This window comes from Tachyglossus aculeatus, chromosome X1 (assembly GCF_015852505.1).
Source record: "Tachyglossus aculeatus isolate mTacAcu1 chromosome X1, mTacAcu1.pri, whole genome shotgun sequence".
NCBI classification, from domain to species: Eukaryota; Metazoa; Chordata; class Mammalia; order Monotremata; family Tachyglossidae; genus Tachyglossus; species Tachyglossus aculeatus.
The window spans coordinates 11,814,405-11,834,562 of NC_052101.1; the positions used below are offsets into that span (position 1 = coordinate 11,814,405).

Here is a 20,158-nt window from a genome sequence, read left to right on the forward strand (position 1 = left end):
CATTTTAAGTGTTTGTGTCTCTAAAGTTTCAATTCCATATTCTTTGCTCTTCCCCCATTACACTCACTCTCTTGTGACCTCTTTGTTTCAGGCAAATGTAGCTTAGACAATGTCAAACATCTTTAATAGTTACGAAAATTCCTCAACCAGGAAGCGCTCCAGCAGAGGTAAAATCCATGATCAATAGCAGAAATAGAATAAGCGTTATCAATGAAGCAGTTATTTGCTATTTTATAAAATCTCCATTCCCTAAATTAATGATCAGAAAAGTAAAACCAGGAGGTTTCATCTCTATGTAAATGATTTCCAAATCTACATCTTTAGTTCTAACTTCTCACCTCCCCTCAGACCATATTTTCTTCTATCTTCAGGTCATCGTTAGTGGGATATCCTGTTAATTTGCATAAAATGCCTCTTTTTCCTAAGCCAACTGTTCACCTTAAGTTTTTTATAACTTTCAACACCATCTCCTTCCTTTTCCCTTATACTTGCAACTTTAGAATGGCATTTAACTCACACCATTTAATAATCACTCTAATGATTGTCCCCTCTCAGTACTGCATCTGGAGGGTTTCCATTACTCTACCAGTCTCAGCTGTGGGAGGGAGAGCCAAGCAGAGGCATAACCATTCCATTCCTTACTTGGGCAGTGGCTAGTAAGTGGAAGACAATCTGCTACAAGTCAAAAGTCACCTGTGCTGGGCAGCAGCAGCTTGGGAGAGAGTCTAGGGTGGAGACTCAAGTTTCCAGTGTGGAGACTCAAGTTTCCAGTGTGGAAGAAGATAATGGTAAACCCCTTCTGTATTTTTACCTAGAAAACTCTATGGATCCACTACCGGTACGATTGCAGATGGAGGTGAGATGTTCTGGGAGAGATGTATCCAGGGAGTTGCTCTGGGATGGAAAATCTCAACAGCATAAGACAAGACAAGATATATATGACTGGAAAAAAATTATGAAGAAGTAATTGCATGCTGTAAAGTACTTTATTTTTCATAGTGAAACACTGAAAAAGATTAGAGTGAGTACTGGTTTGAGTAGATTAACTTTATTCAGGGGAGGAAATGGTCCAAAGCTAAGAAATATTGGGAAGCCACTCTTCTAATGGAAAATCGATGACTCCTAGAGCTCAGAGGAGCTCAAGAGATCATTTGTTCAAGCTCTGGGTTATCCTAAGCTCTGTAGTTCGAAGAAGTATCTAAGTAAGGTTAAAGTAATTACTTCCTCAGGAAGGTAAGCTTTGGAGAGAAAAATAAATGAATATTTTAAGTTATTCATTTCAGAGGCATGTATTAGCAAATATATGTATGTGTATAATAATAGCAATGATAATGATGGTATTTGTTAAGTGCTTACTATGTACCAAGCACGGTTCTAAGCGCCGGGGTAGATACGAGGTCATCAGGTTGTCCCACGTGCGGCGCGGCTCACAGTCTTAATCCCCATTTGATGAGGGAACTGAGGCCCAGAGAGGGTAAGTGACTTGCCCAAAGTCACACAGCTGATAAGTGGCAGAGCCGGAATTAGAACCCATGACCTCTGACTCCCAAGCCCATGCTTTTTCCACTAAGCCACACTGCTTCTCTACCTACATGCCTGTGTATATATACATACCTACATATATATCTAGACAGGAGATCCAGGAAAAGTGGAGAAAGAAACACCAAGACCTCTATATTGTGCTCATTTACATGCTAGAAGAAGGGATCTCAGCAGGACAGTTACACGGCTGAAAGGGGAGAGTGCAAATCAGGTAGGCATAAGACATAAAACAAAGACATAATGAGATACAGCCTCACACAATGAAAAATACAGGTGAGCTGTTCTCAGACAAAGCAACAGACACATCTGCCTTTTCTAATGATGTCTGACCAATACTCCCTCATAACCAAAACTGCCATCTAAAATTGCTTAGAAAAGTGTCTTTTTTGCCCTCATGGCTTGCCTGGCTACTTTTCATTCATTTAATCGTATTTATTGAGCGCTTACTGTGTGCCTGTACTGAGCTTAGAGAAGCAGCTTGGATCAGTGGAAAGAGCACAGGCTTTGGAGTCAGAGGTCATGGCTCCTCCAATTGTCAGCTGTGTGACTTTGGGCAAGTCACTTAACTTCTCTGTGCCTCAGTTGCCTCATCTGTAAAATGGGGATTAAGACTGTGAGCCCCACGTGGGACAACCTGATCACCTTGTAACCTCCCCAGCGCTTAGAGCAGTGCTCTGCACGTAGTAAGCATTTAATAATCAATCAATCAATTGTATTTATTGAGGGCTTACTGTGTGCAGAGCACTGTACTAAGCGCTTGGGAAGTACAAGTTGGCAACATATAGAGACAGTCCCTACCCAACAGTGGGCTCACAGTCTAGTCTAGTCTATTCTAGTCTATCATTATTATTAGTACTGAGTGCTTGGGAAGTACAAATCAGTAACATGTAGAGACTGTCCCTACCTAACAACGGACATTTTCAGATAGTAGCTGCTGGATCATTTATTCATATAAATGTCTGCCTCCCCCTCTAGACTGTAAGCTCCTTGTGGGCAGGTAATGGGTCTGTACTCTCTCGAGTGCTTAGTACAGTGTTCTGCACACAGTAAGCACTCAGATATGATTGACTGACTATCCTAATGCCATTCATTTCATCCGTGCCCCATCTAGAAAAGTTGTGTTTCTCTAGGCATACAGATGGCCAAATGATGCAGGGCCTTAGAAAATTAAGGTCACACAAATCTTCATACAGTGATACATTATAAAGAATGATATAAAGAATATATTATCCATGACTAGTCAGAGGGGAATTGACAAAAGAAGCTAATTATAGTTAATTCAAAGCATCAGAGGCAAGTCTACAAACAAGGAAGTAGTTCACCCTGGGAAGCAACGTGGCTCAGTGGAAAGAGCACAGGCTTGGGAGCCAGAGGCCATGGGCTCTAATCCTGGCTCCGCCACTTTTCAGCTGTGTGACTTTGGGCAAGTCACTTAACTTCTCTGGGCCTCAGTTCCCTCATCTGTAAAATGGAGATTAAGACTGTAAGCCCCACCTGGGACAACCTGATCACCTTCTATTCTCCCCACCCCAGCAATTAGAACAGTGCTGTGCTTAACCTATGCCATCATTATTAATATCCATTGGCAGAAAGCTTCACAAAATCTTTAAGGCTTCATAAATGGAGAACCATCTCCCACGCAACTTCTGGAATGGATAGTAGTGTTTGGACAGTGCCCAAGTATTGTACATTCTTCAGAATTGATGTGATTACCAGTGGAATCAATTAAAATACTTCCATAATTAATTGTGCCAAATGAAGATTTTATACATTGAGATCAGTAAGAATCATGTCACAGATGTAGTTTTTTGGTTGTCTTCTTTTTTAAGAAGTAAAAAAGTAAAAAGACAATACAACAACTAACGCAGCAAAGGGCTTTTCTACCTTGATTACTAGCAGCAAAAATAATCAAAGAAACAGCCTCTAATTCTGTCCTTCTATCCAGTTCACAGGTTGTGGAAAAGATGCAGGAATAATTGAATATTCTATCATAAATGTAGTAGAAAGTAGCACATATAATTTGAGGCTTTTTCAAGACAAGAAAATAAGACTAAATTGTTCTTAGGATATAACCTTTTTGTTGTTTGTTGTTGTTGTTTAGTTTCCAGCATACCACTCATGTTTGGGCACTAAACCACAACAGTGATCCTGGGTTGACAGAAAGCAATGAAGGTTAGATAAATCTAATCTGTAAGGGAGTGATACAATTATTCAGCTGGTAGAAGGTAGACTATCACAAATAAATTTTCAGATTAGAACAATATGCATAACACAAATCTAAACCAAATAGTTTATGTCATAGGAAAATTGTTAAGCACCAGAATAATGTTTTACTAGGGAAAAATCATTGAAAATGTATGAAGATTGTTACAACCACCACTTTGCCCAGCAATATATTACTTCAGAAGCTCTATGCCTTCTACTTATTATGGTCACAGTAAAGTAAAGTTTTGACCCAAAGAAGATGGTTTGGTTTTTTCAAAAGGAAAAAGAACTCCCATACTGAGGCCAATACATGAAAAATTCACTGTTGAGTTTTTTTGTACGTTACATTTCCTCTTTAATATTTCAGACTGCCCATCATCCTATCAAAAGGCATTAATATTTGCATGCAAAGTCCCTGTAAGTAACTAAGCTATAGATACTGTTTCTGGTAGACTTATTATCAAACAATGTTCATTGAGGAACCACTTGTGGCTGAGTCTTTCTAACACAGGGAAAAAGAAAAAAATGCATCTGTTTTCTCTCAAACCAAAATAAAATCAAATGAGTGCCACTTGTTATTCCAATAAATTTTCATCAGCCTGAAAAATTTTAGATTTGAATGAACTATTTAATTCTCTATTGTACACCTCAATGTGAGTACCTAAGGCTTCTGCCCTAAACAATTATTATTATTAATATAATGATAATCATGGAATTTAAGTGCTTTATGTGTGTCAGGCACTGTACTAAGCGCAGGGGTAGACACAAGCTAATCGGGTTCCACATGGGGCTCACAGTCTTGAGCTTCATTTTACAGATAAGGCAGCTGAGGCACAGAGAAGTTAAGTGACTTGTCCAAGATCACATAGCAGACAAGTGGCAGAGCTGAGATTAGAATCCATGACTTTCTGACTCCTTTGCTGCTTCTTCTACTGTCATGTCACTTCTCATAGTAGAAATGTGTCTTAGAAATCCCACACTGAAAATAAGCCAGAAGAGTGGTTTGCAGGATTTTCCAAACTAGGACTATCGAGGACTTCTTGAGTAATTGTCTGAATTCCTCAGCATAAATTTCTATTTGGAAACTAACCTTATTAGCCTCCCATTAGCCTCCCTTTGCTCCCAATGCTAAGAGATCCTAAAATGCCTACCTCTGAAATCTAGAGCGGGGTGGTAGAAGGCTATACTCATTTGAGATCAAGTATCAGTAAGTCCGCAAGACCCTTCTGCCCCACCTATCTTTTCAAAGAAAAGAGGTTTCCCATTGGAGTATAGTGGAGAAGCAGCAAACTTCTTCATTATGCAATAGATGATGAAGAGTGTGGCAGGTTTGAACCGGGATGGTGTTCCTGGAGTGGAGAGGAGCCTGAAGACTATTCCTTCCAAGTAGAAATATGCTGCATTTTCTGAAATTATTATTGATAAATTTTCTCATTATTTACTACCCTATATATCTGCCCTCCCATTCCCATTCAGATTGTGAGCCAGGTTCTATGTCTTCTATTTTTTTCCGGTTCTTAGTACGGTGCTGTATGTAATTTTGTTATAAATAAAGAAAGAAGAAAAAGGATAGAGAAGGAGATAGACATGAAGATAAAAAGAAAGAGGACAAAAGAAGGAGAAAAAGAAGAATATGAAGAAGAAAAAAAGACGTAAGGAGGAAGAAAAAAGAAAGGACAAGAACAAGGAAAAGATCAAGAGCAAGAACAAGGAGAAGAAGAACAGGAACAAGAAAAAGAGAAAGAAGAAGAAGATGACATAAAATCAATAGTTATCCAAGGAAAAACACTCGGTAAAAGTGAAATAGTATATATTGCTATAATTTCCTGCCCAAATGTAGACACAAATGTCTCAACTACAGGGATTTGGGGAACTGATTCTACAATTTCCTAGAAGGTCAGTTTTGCCTACCCATAGTCAAAACAGTTTGAAGAGAAAATTGGCATCAAAAATGGGCATGGGTTTGGCAGACATTGAAGTTACAGAAAAGAGTACTTTCATAGACTGTGAGCCCACTGTTGGGTAGGGACCATCTCTGTATGTTGCCAACTTGTACTTCCCAAGCGCTTAGTAAAGTGCTCTGCACACAGTAAGTGCTCAATAAATACGGTTGAATGAATGAATGAATGAATGAACTGAATTGATGCCATCCAGCCTGGAAACATGTTTTGTTTTGTTCCCTGTCTCCACCTTCTAGACTGTGAGCCCGTTGTTGGGTAGGGACCATCTCTATATATTGCCAACTTATACTTCCCAAGTGCTTAGTACAGTGTTCTGCACAAAGTAAGTGCTCAATAAATATGATTGAATGAATGAATGAATAGAAAGGACAGTGAGGAGCATGCATAGTTTATGACAGCACTATTGTACTTTGTCTTACCCCCAATCCATGAATGTGCAATATTTTCACCTAGCTGTGAAAGTTATTTTAAAGACATGAAGGTTAACGGGACACAGCAGCAAAGAAGTAATTATGCCATCCCAACTATCGTGTCCAGGATTGAGACAGACTGTTATTTGAATATTTCTGGCTAAGACTCAAACTCTTAGCGAAGACACTTGATGCACAAAGTACCTGGTATCTTGGCTACATTCGGGGCCCATCTGTCAAGATGGCATCTTGCCTGTTCCTAAGTTGGTTGTATCTTTCCAGAGAGGCATAGGGGCCAGACAGCAATGGGTGCTGATGGAAAGCCTGTCTTGGACTGCACGTGTCATTTCTCCTACCTCTCTGACGGCAGTGATTCCCTGCCTCAGTTCCTTACAATGATCGCACCTGCTGACACTTAGAGGTGGGATCAAATCTGAACTCAACAGGACCTGCGCAGTCTGAGCCGTGTTGGCAGGTCAAATTGACAGGAGGCAACCCGGTGGGTGTTTGGTGAATTCAAGAAGAGAACTCAGGGTGTGAAAATGTTTTTTAAAAGATAACACAGCAGTGTCCATAGAACCTTCCAATGGCGCTTTCACATTGGCCCAGGACAGAAGCTACAATAAGAAAAAAAAGAGTATTAAACACCCAGACCAGAGTGGATGAATAATAATGATGGTATCTGTTAACGTGCTTTCTATGTGTCAAGCACTGTTCAAATCCCCGGGGTAGAGGTCATAAGAAACCCAAAGCTTGGCACAATTTCAAAACAAAAGTGAATGTTTAGCCTTTGTGTGTTTTTTAAAAAAATGAAAAACAGTTACAGGTTTTTAGGGGAACACAACCTTCATCTATTTTCAATTAGGACACTGTACCTGCTGTTTCGTGTCAAATATTTAAAGGTGTCTTCAGTCTTTCAATTTCAATGCCGCTTGCAGCCTTAAAGGTGCCTACATAACTCAACATTTCTTATTCACCAAAAATGGAATAAGAGACTTGGGTTTTTGTATTCTGTTAGGTAACATGGAGGACAATTCTGATGGAAGAGAGCTTTTTTAAGAAAATTGGAGGATTCCTGCTAAGGATTCATGATGAAAATTGGAACCACTTCCATGCAATCATTTCAGGATAAACAATTCTAAATATAAAAATGACCCCCTGACGCACACACATCAAGCTTCCTAATTAAGAAGAAAAAGGAAGGTTCTTTTGAGATTGAAAGAAGGAACAGTGGTGCTCTTTTCCAGCAATAAAACCATTGGTATTTACCACATGTTTCAAATCAGAGAAGCCCCGGAACATTAGTGATCAAGAGGAAGAATTTCTGATGCTGGAGGCAGGAGGATTATGCTCTATGTTAGAACAAAACAAAACAAGGGGTTGTTTTAACAGTTTGCCAAAACAACATTCCTGGGCATTATTAATGAACATTTATCAAGAAATTGCAAATCAAAGTGTTATGGAATAAAAACTGAGTTGCACCATAAATGCTAATGGAGCAAAAATTGAATTCACTGCCGAATTCTTTAAACAAAACTCATCTGGGTCAAATTTAAGAGGGCGATTGGTAAGAAAACTTGAGAAAACCGAAGTAAACTGGGTTGGCAATTTAATATTGCTTTGAAATCAGAGGAATAATTTCTCAAATTTTTAAACAATTTGATTTTTTTCAACTATCTAAAGATGAAATGTCACTCCAATAATTACTTATGTTATGGTAGTTGTACCAGAATTATTCTTGAGTTTTACAGTAAGTTCAGTAGTTAAAATGGTTTACTGGGTAGAAAACTTGCTAACCTACGGTCGCACTCGATTCATGCACGAGAATTATTTTAGCTATTTCAGCTAAAATAGTCTGAGGCCTCAGACTACTGCAACCCTCAGAAAACTGGGAGTGACTGGAAGATTGTCATCAAGAAGGGAATGGTTTTCTTCAAGCAAAAGCTTCATAAGGAACAGGAGAAAAGGAGTCAAAAGAGAATACAGTACCAGGTACTGTAATTGCTAAGCATGAAAATATGATGTAGCCTTTTTTTTCCACAAAATGGCCAAGCCCGAAGGTGTCTCATTGGCCACACGAGACTTTTTTTCTGACATTTCAGTGCTTCCCATGTGTGTTTATTAAGTATTGGGGAAAATCAGTTTGGACACATGAGTTTGCAGTCACCTTCTACTTTAATTTGAACAGTTGTTCTGTCAAAAATGTGTCCCTACTGTCCTGCAGATTTGGAAATCCTGGAAAAAGTGGGCTGGGCAGAGAACCAGTTCAGCAGTGATTTGACACAGTTAAGTAATATGGAGTTAGGTTTTTGTTGTTTGTTTGTTTGTTTTGTTTTTCAAGACGAAGCTAGGTTTGGAACAATGGAGCTAATAGTGATAAGCACTTATTATATGTCACACCCTGTACTAAAGGCTGTGTTTTTTTTTTCCAAATAATCAGGTTGGACACAGTCCCAACCTCACATGGGGCTCATAGTCCAAGTAAAAGGGAAAGCAGGTATTTGAACCCCCATTTTAAAGATGATGAAACTAGGGCATAGAGAAGTTCGGTGAGATATTATTCAGTAAGTATTATTCAGTGAGTACAGAGTATTCAGTATTATTCAGATATTATTCAGCAGTACAGCTTAATGCTTCTAGACTGTGAGCCCGTTGTTTGCTAGGGACCATCTTTATATGTTGATGATTTGTGCTTCCCGAATGCTTAGTCCCGTGCTCTCCATACAATAAGCGCTTAATAAATATGATTAAATGAATGAATAAATAAGTGCTTAGTACAGTGCTCTGCACACAGTAAGCACTCAATAAATAACGATTGAATTAATAACGGAAAGAGCACGGGCTTGGGTGTGAGAGGACATGGGTTCTAACCCAGTCTCCACTGCTTGTTTGCTGTGTGACCTTGGGCAAGTCACTTAACTTCTCTGAGCCTCAGTTAGCTCATCTGCAAAACGGGGATAAAACTGTGAGCCTCACATGAAACAACCTGATTACCTTGTATGTTCCTCAGTGTTTTGAACAGTGCTTGGCATATAGTAAGGAATTAACAAATACCATCATCATCATCATAATCATCAGTAACTCAGCCCAAGTTCACCCAGCAAGGAGGTGTCATAGCAGGGACGAGAACACAGGTCCACTGAGCACTTTCCACTAGACCACAGAGCTGTGTGACAAAAAAGAGTGGATTTGAAGTTTAGAAGTATGAATGAGGAAGTCAAGGGTGGGAGAAGGGTAATCAGGACTAGAACATAGGTTTAGAGGAGGAGAGGTGACTGAAGAGAGGGGCAGTGAATAACAGAGGGAGCAGGAGGTATTGGGGGAAGGCACAGTAAGAAAAAAAATAATTCAATGGACACAACTGATAGTGAATGGGAAATTTCCATTGTCTTGGCCAAGCACAGCTGACAAGATAATCTCTGGTAGTAATCGATGTTAAGGGAGTTTATACATTTGATGTGATTTATGTTTTTTAAGGTTGCCTATGAGAAAGAACAGGAACAGTCATAAATTTTATAAACTGACCTTTAAATACTCCCATTTTAGAATATTTTAGAAGTAAATGAAATCTTAACATATCAGAAGGGCGAAGCAGTGAATTCTGTGAATGAAACTTTTTCCTAGGCAAGTTTATTTGAAATGAAAATACTGAAACAAAACCCCCAAAATGAATTTGACTTGAAGAACAGAATGGAGAACGTTTGACAGAAAGTTGATAATCTTGCTGTTTGAGGATATGAAAGGAACAATTCCAGGAAATAAGATGCATCTTTCCTAGAAAAAGGAGGAACTTAGAATAAAACACTTTTTCCTTGCATCCAAACAGATAATTAAGTATTTGCAATAATTAAGATATGACAAAGGACCACACTCAGGTGATTTGCGATCCTTAATTTGAAATATTCAGCAACGAGAAATAAAATATCTGTTTGATTCTGACAAAAATGGGGTTAGTATGTGTTATACCAAATGGTTTACCCAGATTAGAATTGTATCTCTGTCAGAGTCACTATGAGATTAAGAATGATGATGTATCAATAATGCCCTCCCACATGCTGATAAAGGCTGAGAGACCAAAAAAGAAATCTAAAGAGAGTGTTGCAAAAGCAGAGAATGATTTTCAATGGAAAACTATATTTTCATTCTCAACTATCAGATTTTAGTGGCTCATAAAATCCAGGTTTGCTTTGGTTTTGAAGCCAATTCTTAATGTCTTGGAAGATATAATGTTTCAGAAATCCACACAATTCTCTTTTTTCTTATTTAAGACTAGAGCAAGAGAAGCAGTGTGGCTTAGTGGAAAGAGCCTGGGCTTGGGAGTCAGAGGTCATGAGTTCTAATCCTGACTCCACCACTTATCAGCTGTGTGACTTGGGGTAATCACTTAACTTCTCTGTGCCTCAGTTACCTCATCTTTAAAATGGGGATTAAGACTGAGATCCCCACGTGGGACAACCTGATTACCTTACCCCAGCACTTAGAACAGTGCTTGACACATAAGTGCTTAACAAATATTATTATTATTATTATATATTCCTCCTTATGCACAAGCAAAGAATTATATCCTGCAATTTCATTCTGTGTACCTGATCAATTATTGCCATGTTCTTTATTTGAAATAATTAATATTAAATTCTCAAGCCCAATGAAAGACAATCACACCTATAAACCTTAAAGTTGTAAAATTTTAATTAGTATAGATTAGTATAATTCATTGTTTAATTAACAGATGCTATCTGGGATATATATATATATATATATATATATATATATATATAAAAGAATGCAGGAGATTCTCCATGCCAATGACTTTGAGACATAATAAAAGGGCATTTATTTAGTGCAAAAAGACCATTTGCTAACTAACTGGCCATTAACATCAGTTATCACCACAATAATCCAAGTATTTAATTTATCATGGTATTTAAACTGATCCTGTGAATATGTATCTGTGAAAAATTGCTGCTTTTAGAGAAATTTGCTATACTCTTAATTTTTATACATAATAAGCAAAGCTGAGCTAGAAGATGGGTATAAAAGCTTCCAAGAAATCACCTTTTCATTCTAATTTAAGATCACTTTCTTTGGCAAAGTAATTTGCAATCATATTGATCTTCCTCTTCCAACACATTGGGCCCTTCCAAATCAGGAAACATTAACATTCCATCCACCAAAGTGTGATTTACAAGGTGTGATTTACAAATATAAGAAGGGTTATCTTGCCATACGCTAATTTTAGATGGATATTCAAGCTCTAGAAGCTTTGAGTATAAAGAGATGGGATTTCTGTTGCATGATCTCTAGAAATTTAAATTGTATTCCTAAGCCTTCAAAGGAAGATTCCAGAATTATCATTCAAGAGGACAAGGGGAAGATGACCAGGGAAGGGATGAGGAAAAACAAACAAAAAAAATGAAATGTCAGGTGGTCATGGCCAATGGCTGGATAAAATTCAAAAGCCCCACTTCAATAAATATTTATATATGTATATATATATATATATATATATATATATATACATATATATATATATATATATATAATGGTATTTGTTAAGCACTTACTATGTGCTAAGCACTGTTCTAAGCACTGGGGTAGATACAAGGGTAATCAGGTTGTCCCACATGGGGCTTCACAGTCTTAATCCCCATTTTACAGATGAGGGAACTGAGGCACAGAGAAGTTAAGTGCCTTGCCCAAGGTCACACAGCAGACAAGTGATGGAGCAGGATTAAAACCCAAGTCCTCTGACTCCCAAGCCCATGCTGTTTCCACTGAGCCACGCTGCTTCTCTTACTTTTGTATGAACCAATCAGAAATATGCCTAAGAAATAGTAACACGCAGACCAGTATGGGTAAACAGTGAAGCAATAAATCAATCAATGAATCATATCAATTGAGTTTTACTGTGTGCAAAACAGCTAAGTGCTTGGGAGAGGACAAAGACTAAAGAGTTGGTAGACATAATAGTAATAATAATGGCATTTATTAAGTGCTTACTATGTGCAAAGCACTGTTCTAAGCGCTGCCCACAAGGAGGTTATAGTCCGGAGGGGAAGACGGACATTAAAATACATTACAGGTATGTATAAAAGTGTTGTGAAGCTGAGGGTGGGGTGAAAAAAGGGTACAAATCCAAGTGACACAGAAGGGAGAAGGGAAATTAGGTCTTTGTTGGGAAAGGCCTCTTGGGGGACTTGGGATTTTAATAAGGTTTTGAAGGATAAGACAGGGATTGTTTCTTCAATATGAAGAGGGAGGGAATTTCAGGCCAGAGGGAGGATGTATGCAAGGTCTTAGTGGGGAGGTAGATGAGACTGAGGTACAGTGAGTAGTTCGGCATTCGTAGGTGATGGTATTTGGTTGCAGTAGGAATTCAGTGAGGTAAGATAGTAGGGGGCAAGGTGATTGAATGCTTTAAAGTCAATGAGTAGGAATTTCTCTCTGATATAGCGGTGAATCAAGCACTCAATCCAGGTGGATCCAGGAAATTTCATTCAATCATTGATATTCATGTCTACTCCAGTTTATCAGATAAGACAAGGGAGTAAGGAACTCCTCAGCCTGCATCTCTTGGCTAGGGTGAGGTAAAAGCCCTGGTAAATTTCCAGATGGGTCTTTCATCCTGGAGAAAATAAAATTCTGTTAGGGCTAAGAAGATGCAGAGAATGGTGGCCTGTCCGATATTAAGGGGGAAAATGTTCCGGGAAGGAAGAAGGGCATGACACATAGATAGATGGATAGATAGATGGATTGACAGAGAAGAATAGAGATAGAGTAGCAGAGGAAAAGGGTGAGAGAGATACAGAGAGATAAATTCGGTGAAGTTTGATAAAACCCCTTATTCCCAGGAAATAGCAAAATCATAGTGAATAACAGAGACCAAGGTAGAAATAGAATGTTTCTGAAAAATCAAAATTAGTATCCTTCTCCATCCTTGCCATTCTGTGGGCACACGCACAATTCATTGTACTTCCCAAGTACTTAGTACAGTGCTCTGCACACAGTAAGTGCTCAGTTAATATGATTGAATGAATGAATCTCCTCACACCACCACTCTCACCTCCTCTTGACCAGGCTAGCAATGCTGCTGCTGCCACAGCTGCCCAGATGGAGAGGAAGAGTGTGAAGAAAAACCAAAGTGACAGCCATCCTGGTAGCTCAGGGGGAGTCATTCAATTAATAAATCAATCCCATTAATTAGTTCTCACTGCTTGCAGAGCACCGTGCTAATCCCCTGGGAGAGTACAGGATAACAAAACTGACCTCAAGGAGTTCACAGTCTATTCCAACATCAGGCCACACAGGAAGTGGAGAGAACAGAGAGGCCATTCTTGGAGAAGGTAGAAGCCAAGCTCATTAACTGTTCCACCTCCCTATTCCTCAGCTCCAGCCCCTTGTCATTCGGCCAATGCTGGTGTGTTTAAAATTTCTCAAACAATGGATGAGGTGGCAAGATAAAGTGGAAGCTTATCTGATCGAATGGGGAACTTTGCCAATCAATCAAGCATATTTATCAAGCACTCACTGTAATATGCGCTTGGAACAGTACAACACAACAATATACCAGACACATTCCCTCACCACAACAAGCTTACAGCCTAGAGGGGTCAGATTGGATACAGTCCTTATCATTCAATCAATCAATCGTATTTATTGAGCGCTTACTGTGTGCAGAGCACTGTACTAAGTGCTTGGGAAGTACAAGTTGGCAACATATAGAGACAGTCCCTACCCAACAGTGGGCTCACAGTCTAGAAGGGGGAGACAGAGAACAAAACCAAACATACTATCAAAATAGAATAAATAGAATAGATATGTACAAGTAAAATAAATACATTAATAAATAGAATAATAAATATGTACAAACATATATACATATATACAGGTGCTGTGGGGAAGGGAAGGAGGTAAGATGGGGCAATGGAGAGGGGGACGAGGGGGAGAGGAAGGAAGGGGCTATCTCACATGGGGCTCACAGTTGTAATCCCCATTTTAAAGATGAAGTAGCTGAGGCATAGAAAAGTTAAGTGATTTGCCCAGGGTTACACAGCAGACTCGAGGCAGACACAGTCTTTACCAATAAGAGGATTGTAGTTCATAATAACAGTAAGCTTTCCTGGAATTTTCTTCACCCCCATCCCACCTGAAAAAACCAGGCCTCTAAAAGGACACACTTCTTTCTCCGGGTAAAAGATGGGCTCCTGGAACCAATGACTTCCAGGTCACAGGCTTTTGAGTTTAATGTGTAAGAATGTGTGAAAGATCCTACAACATCGTTACTGCTCCTGGAGACTAAAACAAGTGATCTTTGAAGGTATACTAGGAGGGGTGGGTTAGACCAACTCAAAAAAAAAAAATCCTCCATTAATGTTTTGGATCCCTCCTTTGTTAACCTAGTATTCTCTGAATTTTCAAGTTCTAAACAATGAAAATAATCCTTAAACGCACACCCATTTTCATTTCCACCGTCGTCCGAATTTGGTGAACCAGAAAAGTGATATTTTGAAATTTCTTTTCTGCCCCCAACCTTCTGTAGGTAGAGTGCCTTGATGAAGCATTTTCTGGGTAGAGTCTTTGGATGAAAGAAGAAATATAGGTGTAATAATTCAAAATGGTGAACTGCAAATCAGCTCAGTGTATTGCTTTCCATTTCAATGAAATTTTAATATATCTGCATTAGAGAAAAGTGATTTTCCATTAAAATTAACCTTCACACACATCTTCTATTTAGGAGAAGCAAAAAGGTATTCTCCCCTTAATTCTCTTTTTAGAAACTCTCACTATTCTATTAATGTAGCTGCCCTCAGTAATCTGAATGCACAATGAATTTTAAAGTCTTTCTGGCAGTTTGTTTTAAACAGAAATAATCTACTACCTCATTAGGATCTAACTCAATTAAAATTAAATATAAATGAAAGCAATTTGATAAAAGCTAATTGAAAATAAAACCTTATTCTGTCACCAAAGGAACTGTCTTTGCAAGTGTAATAGCAAGATAATTTTTTAGGCAGAGTAGGATTTTCCAAATTGAAGGTGTATGCTTACATTTTCCCAAAAAATGGGTTAGATGGTTCCACAATGCTTCAGAGTTATTCAAAATTAACACAGTACGGCATGGTAAACCTGAAAACACAGGCTCGTGAGTTCACAAGAACACAAGGAAATCAACACGGCATAGTGAATACAGCACAGGCCTGGGAATAAGAAGGTCATGGGTTCTAATCCCGGTTCTGCCACTTGTCTGCTGTGTGACCTTGGACAAGTCACTTCATTTCTCTGTGCCTCAGTTGCCTCATCTGTAAAGTGGGGATTAAGACTGTGAGCCCCACGTGGGACAGGGACTGTGTCCAACCTGATTTACCTGTATCCACGCCAGCACTTAGTACAGTGCCTGGCACATGGTAAGCACTTAACAAATATCATAATTGTCACTACTTATTATTAATGCATAATTCAAAAATTCATTTTAGGAAATTCAAGATATTAGAATAATCTTGATGATTTGGAGAAGGTTTAATCCCCAGTTACTGGTGATGTATTTCACTGGGAAAATTGACAGTATCATTGCTGCCACATCTCCTTACTACTAGAGAAGCAGCATGGCTCAGTGAAAAGAGCACAGGCTTTGGAGTCAGTGGTCATGGGTTCAAATCCCGTCTCCACCAATTGTCAGCTGTGTGACTTTGGTCAAGTCACTTCACTTCTCTGGGCCTCAATTCCCTCATCTGTAAAATGGGGACTAAAACTGTGAGCCCCCTGTGGGACAACTTGATCACCTTGTAACCTCCCCAGCGCTTAGAACAGTGCTTTGCACATAGTAAGCACTTAATACATGCCATCATCATCATTATTATTATTATTATTATTATTATTATTACTGCATGTTATAAGACTACACTAACATTCTATCATAAGAATTATTTGTTGAGAGCTCAAATTCAGAACATTAAAGAAGTGCTTTAATGAATTGCCCTGAAATTTCATTCCTAAACTCATGAGTGAATTATTTTTTTATTTACCCTCTTAGGGATCAGTTCATTAATAGTCATTGGCATGCAGTGGTTACTTACTTTCAATCAGTCTGTTTTCCAGTCTGAATCTATCTCTCCCAAAAGCACAGTACGGTGCTCTACACAAAATAAACACTCAAATTCCAATCAGTCAGTGGTATTTATTGAATGGTTACTGTCTACTAAACACTGTAGGTGCCACTGATTGACTCCCTGTTTTTTTTCCTACCTTTCTGCCTTTGTATAAATTTTGATTTTCAGCCTCATTGAATTTAAGAAAAAGCAACAACTACATTTTTACAATGGGAACACAACCAGTGCAACCACACAATCCCACATTAATACTAAATTTAAATAAATTTAAATTTTATTTATTATGTATTTATTTATTTCATTTAAAGAGAGTCCTTTTTTCTGTATAAATCACAGAAGCTACGGTCTCCTACCAATTCTGTTCCCACGATTCAAGTGTTATGTTGGATCTTCGTATATCAAGCTACAGAAGGTTAATCTCAGAGTCAACAATGAGCTGCTGCTGCAAAAGGTAACTAAACATTGTGTGATCAGAGATATGAAAGGAAATCCTTTAAACCAAAAAATAAGCACATATTTCTGGTTGTTGTGCCGCCTCTGCCTTGAAAGAGTATCAAAAGGAAAAGATAAACCAACTCAGCAATGTGACTGCCTAATGAGAACTTGGAAAATTATTCTTTGATGCCTGGAAATGACAAACATTCCCAGGTTTTATTGAAATACTGATCTCGACCAAGGACAATAAGTAAAAGTATTGACTTCTTGCCTTGCCTTATGACGTCGAGTTGTCTCCAACCCACAGAGACACCATGGACACATCTCTCCCAGAACACCCCAACTCCATCTGCAATCTTTCCGGTATTGGATCCTTAGTTTTCTTGGTAAAAATATGGAAGTGGTTTAACTTTGCCTCCTTCCACTAGTAAACTCGAGCCTCCGCCCTCAACTCTCTCCCATGTCGCTGCTGCCCAGCACAGGGGAGTTTTGACTTGTAGCAGATCTCCTTCCACTTGCTAGCCACTGCCCAAGCTAGGAGTGGAATTGGTAGGCCTCTGCTTGATTCTCCCTCCTGTAGTCGAGACTGGGAAAGTACTGGAAACTCTCCAGGTGCGACCCTGAGAAGGGTAACACTTCTACTCCGCACCTTCTAGACTGTGAGTCCACCATTGTTGGATAGGGACCATCTCTATATGTTGCCAACTTGTACTTCCCAAGAGCTTAGTACAGTGCTCTGCACCCAGTAAGTGCTCAATAAATACGATTGAGTGAATGAATGAATGAATACTGCACTCAACCTTGGAAAGCCGATTAACCCTCGTGTCACCAAGATTAACCTTTTGATTCTTTGAATGATGTCTTTGTCCTGTGACAAAGTGACCCTACTTCAGATCAGCTAGGCTTGCCTCTAAACTAATATGTAAGTTCCTCACATCCCTATGATGGCATCTATGTATGTCTGCATCCTTTATCCTTTCAAGGCCCTACTGAGAGCTCACCTCCTCCGTGCTTAGTACAGTGCTCTGCACATGGTAAGCGCTCAATAAATACAATTGATTGATTGATTGAGGCCTTCCCAGACTGAGCCCCTTCCTTCCTCTCGCCCTCGTCCCCCTCTCCATCCCCCTCGTCTTACCTCCTTCCCTTCCCCACAGCACCTGTATATATGTATATATGTTTGTACATATTTATTACTCTATTTATTTTACTTGTACATATCTATTCTATTTATTTTATTTTGTTAGTATGTTTGATTTTGTTCTCTGTTTCCCCCTTTTAGACTGTGAGCCCACTGTTGGGTAGGGACGGTCTCTATATGTTGCCAACTTGTACTTCCCAAGTGCTTAGTACAGTGCTCTGCACACAGTAAGTGCTCAATAAATATGATTGATTGACTGATTGATTATCTGTGATCTTATGTATCTAAGTGTTTATTTAGGTAGCTGTCATCTTGGTATTCCTTTACAAGTATGCAGACGCTGCATCTGTGAAGCCCATTCCCCCCAAAAATATTGAAATCTCCTTGAAGACAGGTATCATGTCTACCTCCTAAATTGTACTCCCCTAAGAGCTTAGTACAGTGTTCTACAAACACTAAGTGCTCCAGGAAATACCACTGATTGAAGACATGAAAAGAGGTTGTAAACTGCTTCACTGAATTAGCCAGGCATAATGGGCTGACATTCATTCTACAGAAAACCAAAGCAATGTGTCAAATTTACACACTCAAACCAAAAATGGATATTGGCCACTCAGACCTAAATACTATGAACTATGTTACTTAGGCAACATAGAGGCCAGTGATGCCAAAATAGATGAGAAAACAGAAAACTAAATGAAGAAGGACAGCACATCCTGCAAGCAACATGGATAGAGAACAAGCCCGCCACTTCTGCTGTGTGATCCTGGGCATGTCACTTAACTTCTCTGTGTCTCAGTTATCTCAACTGTAAAATGGGGATGAAGCCTGTGAGCCCCATGTGGGACAGGAGCCATGTCAAACCTGATTAGTTCATATCTATCCCAGCTCTTACAGCAGTGTTTGACACATATTAAGTGCTTAACAAATGCCATCATCATCCTTTGACAGCCTGTCAAAGAGTAGGGTGGCAGTGTAGTATCATATATATCCATTCATGTGTATATCTCTGTAACAATCATATATATATATATATATATATATATATGGAATTAAATCTGGGTACTTACTTTGGGTCTGTGATCCCATTGTTGGGTAGGGATTGTCTCTATTTGTCATTGAATTGTACTTTCCAAGTGCTTTGTACAGTGCTCTGCACACATTAAGTACTCAATAAAAACTATTGAATGAATTAATGAATATAAGTAAAGATGCCCTTTTGAGGAAAACCTGAAACCAAGAAATTCACTGTTCCCTCTAAGTTATCAGGAAGAGAGATTGGGTCCATATAGAAGTTTCCCTTGTTTATTTTTTCCTAGAATCCGCTGCCTGCGTTAACAACTGAGGGGAATCCTGTGCGGGAACCTTCCAGGTGCCCTGGAGGATACCGTCTCTAATCCAGTTGACACTTATAATAATGCCACTTCAGCAGTTTCCCAAAGGCACCAGGAAACCAGTCAGGAACAAGAGAAGCTGAAAATGCAATTCATTAAGTAGGGAAGACTTAATCAAGGAAAGAGCAAAGGGAAATTGAAATGATAATAGGTAGGCAGAAAAGCTAATTACTAAACAATAATATAGATTCCGTCCTGCCCTGTGCTAAAGACGCTCTGACCCCCAAGGCTCTTGCAAAGCTAGCAGCTCTAGGAAGAGTCCAAATTTTTAAAGATCAATGCTTCAAGTTACTCCGGAAGCCTGGATTCCAAGAGGGAGGATCAAGAATAGCAACAGTTATATATCTATCTATCTACCTATCTACCCATATCTACCTACAATGTATATGTAAACATATATGCATACAATTTTCTTTCATTTTTTCACTACTGTCACTAATGAGGAGATCTTATCTCATGGAATAGGTATGGTAAAAATTCCTGCATGTGAAGTGTAACCCTTTCTCCATTCCATGCTAAATGCCATTATTATTATTATAATTATATGTGCATATACCTTCAGTATTAGCTTTTATTTTAAAAGATGATATACCATCATTCAATAATAATTTTGGCTTAGTGGAAAGAGCCCGGGCTTGGGAGTCAGAGCATGTGGGTTCTAATCCTGGCTCCGCCACTTATCTGCTGTGTGATCTTGGGCAAGTCACTTAACTCCTCTGGGCCTCAGTTACCTCATCTGTAAAATGGGGATTAAGACTGTGAGCCCCATGTGGGTTGACCTGATTATCTTGTTCCTACCCCAGCGCTTAGAGACAGTGCTTGGCACATAATAAGGACTTAACAAATGCCATCATGATTATTATTATTAAAGAAAACAATTGTCAGTAAGCCCAAATGTAGAGTTTAAAGATACACTTGAGGGCACACAAAGCAAAGCCGATGGCCATAGTAGCAGGACCATTCA

The 20,158-nt window shown here is 39.0% G+C and overlaps 2 non-coding genes across 2 annotated transcripts; one reads left to right on the top strand and one right to left on the bottom strand.

Moving 5' to 3' along the window:
- The first annotated feature begins 545 nt into the window (after positions 1-545).
- LOC119920496 lies at positions 546-683 on the top strand. The gene has a single exon (XR_005448238.1). It is a non-coding gene; the product is annotated as a small nucleolar RNA SNORA7 (small nucleolar RNA).
- A 16,468-nt stretch (positions 684-17,151) lies between these two features.
- LOC119920641 lies at positions 17,152-17,289 on the bottom strand. The gene has a single exon (XR_005448372.1). It is a non-coding gene; the product is annotated as a small nucleolar RNA SNORA7 (small nucleolar RNA).
- Positions 17,290-20,158: the final 2,869 nt, after the last annotated feature.